The sequence below is a fragment of the Mastomys coucha genome, unplaced genomic scaffold (genome assembly GCF_008632895.1).
Source record: "Mastomys coucha isolate ucsf_1 unplaced genomic scaffold, UCSF_Mcou_1 pScaffold1, whole genome shotgun sequence".
NCBI lineage: Eukaryota > Metazoa > Chordata > Mammalia > Rodentia > Muridae > Mastomys > Mastomys coucha.
Window position 1 is genome coordinate 32327000 of NW_022196891.1, and position 3391 is coordinate 32330390.

Consider the following 3391-nt stretch of genomic DNA (forward strand, 5'->3'; position numbering starts at 1 on the left):
GCAGCGTATGTATGGAAGTCAGAGGATGACTTGTAGGAATTGATTCTACCCTTCTACCAAGCGAATCCTGAGGACTGAATTCAGGTCGTCAGGTTTGCAGGCAAATGCCTTTACGAGCTGAGCCATAGATAGACATCAGGCCTCATGGTGACCATTTTTATTTATATTTTGTAAGTGAAGAAATTGAGGTTAAGTATCTTGTGTGAGTGGTGGGACTGAGGTGGGGGGTGTCTCACGGTTTTTTAAGCACTAGGGCCAGGATATAACCGCATGCCATCTGGCTCCTATAGTCCATTCTTGTAGTGGGCTATGCATGTACGGAGGAATGCAGACTATGGCAGCCTAGGTGGTAGGGAGCGGCCCTGCCATAAACTAGCTTCGGTGCATACCTTTATTTATTTTCTTTTAATAGCTTTACTGATGAATAATTTACTATAAAACTTATCCAGCATAAGTGTCAACCTGATTTGGAGCAAATCCAGTGTTGCTTGATCATCACCATATTCAACATTTAGAACATTTCCCAAGCCAGGCAGTGCTGGCACAACCCAGCACTCAGGAAGCAGAGGAAGATGGATCTCTGAGTTCAAGTCCAGCCTGGTCTACAGGGTGAATTCCAGGACAGCCAGGGCTACATGCACAGAGAAACCCTGTCTTGGGGAAGATGGAGGGAGGGGGTCAGCAGGTGGAGAGAACATTTCCTTCACGTTTTCTCACAGGGCACATACTTTGGACTGAGCCTCAGTGCCCTCATCTGTAAGGGTAATAATACTGCCAGTCTCCCAGGATTGTTAGGAGCATGAAGTGGGATGTCTGAGTGGTGTGTGGCTTATGGGGCATCAGTTTTTGTCACCAGTATTACTATATAGTCTCTTAGCCATCAGAACACAGAATTTTCAGATTGGAAGTGCCATAAAGACGGTTGAATCGCACCCCCTTCCTTAAACTGAAAGGCACTCAGGTGCCGAGATGCTTGGCAACTTGTCAAGGGAGGACACAGTGTCCACGGCAGAGCTGGAGCTAGAATCCAAGTTTCTTTGTTGGTGGTTTGATGTACTCTTTTCTCCGGAGACACAGGGGCGGCATTGTTCCACACCACTGCCATCGTTGTGGGTGTCCCCAGAGCAGGGCTGCCAGGCAGTCAAGGACCCTGGGAGAGCTTGCTTAGCAGTCTGGCCTTGAAGCAGAGAATGCAGCTGGAGCAGACTGTGTGCAGAATCAGGAGACAATAGCCAATGGCCAATGTGGAGGCTGAGACAGGAATGTCCATTGTCAGAAAAGGGCATGTCATTAACTCATAGAATGGAGGGCTCTGACAGGCCGAGTCAGCAGCTCTCCATAGAGTGTATGAGCAAGGCCAGCTCCGTGGGCTTGTGAACATGCACAGCGGCACAGTGGCTCATGCTTAAAAGGACTTCTGCTTGGCTTAATGCCTGCTATTCTGAAAATCTTGGTACTTTTAAGCGAAAGAATCACACAGTTTTGTTTAAATCCTATAACCATCTTTGCCCACAGAGCAGAGCATGGGATCTTAAGGCTCCACCGAGGAATCATGTCTCCACACAGAATTTATTTACATGTATTCTACACATATACCATTGCGGTAGAGTCTTCATTCTGAACGTTGAGAGGAGGAAGGACTGGGCATTCTATTGTCCGCCTGTACTCCTACCTGCTCCAGAGGATAAATCAAAGGGGATCACTTGGGTTCTGGAGTTTGGGGCTAGCCTGGGCAACACAATCAGACCCATCTTGCAAAGGAAGGAAAGAGATGGGGAGCTGGGGAAGAAGGAGCATCAGGAGATGACAGGGAGGTCGAGGAAGAAACAGAGGTGGATGTGTGGTGTGCACCTGTTATGCTAGCACTAAGGGCCGAGGCAATATTACAACAAACTCAAAGCCACCATACATACATACATACATACTACATAGCAAGCAGCAGGCCGGCCAGAGCTCCATAGCAAAGTCCCATCTTAAATACAAACATATACACATGGATATACACATACATACACACATATATAAGCAAATAAAGCTGTAAGGCGACTTGCATTCTGTGAGCCGAGGCCCTATGTCAAAGGTGGCTCACGAAACCATATTTCTGTGTATACATACAGGGGTTTTTTGTTTTGTTCTCACTAAGTAGCAGTTCTGGCTGGTCTGAAACTTACTCTGTCAACCAGGCTGGGCTTGAACTCACAGAGATCCTTCCTGCCTTTCTCCTCCCAAGTGCATTAGGCATGCCCCGCTACCCCTGGCTCCATATAGAGTTTTTAAAGTCTGTAAAGATTCTTCAAGCTAAGGGCACTTGTTACTTTTGGCAGAGTTACCAAGGGAGTCCACTCTTCTGATTGAATTGTTTTTATTTACTTATTTTTTTTTTATTTTTAAATTTCATTTTTAAAAAGTGGTTTTGGGGGATTTTTTTGTTGTTTTTGGTTTTGTTTTGTTTTTTGTTTTTTGTTTTTTTTTAATATGGAACGCTTCATGAATTTGTGTGTCATCCTTGTGCAGGAGCCATGCTAATCATGCTGTATCATTCCAATTTTAGTATATGTGCTGCCGAAGTGAGCACTGGTTTGGGTTTTTTTGTTTTGTTTTGTTTTTGGGGTTTTTTTTGAGACAGGGTTTCTCTGTGCAGCCCTGGCTGTCCTGGAACTCATTCTGTACACCAGGCCTGCCTCGAACTCAGAAATCTGCCTGCCTCTACCTCCCAAGTGCTGGGATTAAAGGCGTGCGCCACCACTGCCCAGCTGTCTTTCAGTGTTTTGAAAAGTCTCATGTAACCCAGGCCAGCCCCATTCAGTACGTAGCAGAGGATTGCCTTGGATTTCTTTTCAACACCTTGCATTTATGTGTATGTGTACTCGCATGTGGGCACACTGGCATACAAGTGCACCTGCCATGGTAGGAGTCAGTTCTCTCCTTCTACCAGGTGGGAGTCTCAAGGACTGAACTCAGTTCATCAGGCTTGACTGAGGTACCTTTACCCACTGAGCCATCTCACCAGCCTGAGCTGTTTGTTTTGTATAGGGAAAACACATTCGTGCATTACTTACCTAATTATAAATAAAAATATGGTATACGCCTACTATGTTCTGCAAACATTTTCTTCCCAACAGAAGCAACTTAAGGGAGGAGGTTTATTGGGGCTACAGTTTAGAATGTACAGTTTCTTGCAACGGTGAAAACGTGGCTGGAAGAGCTGGTTGCTATAGGCTACCAGGGAATGACTAACAGGAAGAAGAGAGCTCCAGTGGAAGTGGGTGGGCTCTGGTTCTTAAGTCTTCCTCTGTCTCCCAGTGACCTTGCTCCTGGGCATTGCTTCCTTTTTCAAAAGGTTCCATACCCTCCCAAAATAGCATCATCAATTAGGCCTGTGAAGGACTGT

The 3391-nt window shown here is 45.9% G+C and overlaps 1 non-coding gene across 1 annotated transcript; it reads right to left on the reverse strand.

Annotated features, from left to right (window-relative positions):
* Positions 1 to 2469: 2469 nt before the first annotated feature.
* Positions 2470 to 2575, reverse strand: LOC116071984. Its single transcript, XR_004111266.1, has one exon. It is a non-coding gene; the product is annotated as a U6 spliceosomal RNA (small nuclear RNA).
* Between the last annotated feature and the right edge of the window lie 816 nt (positions 2576 to 3391).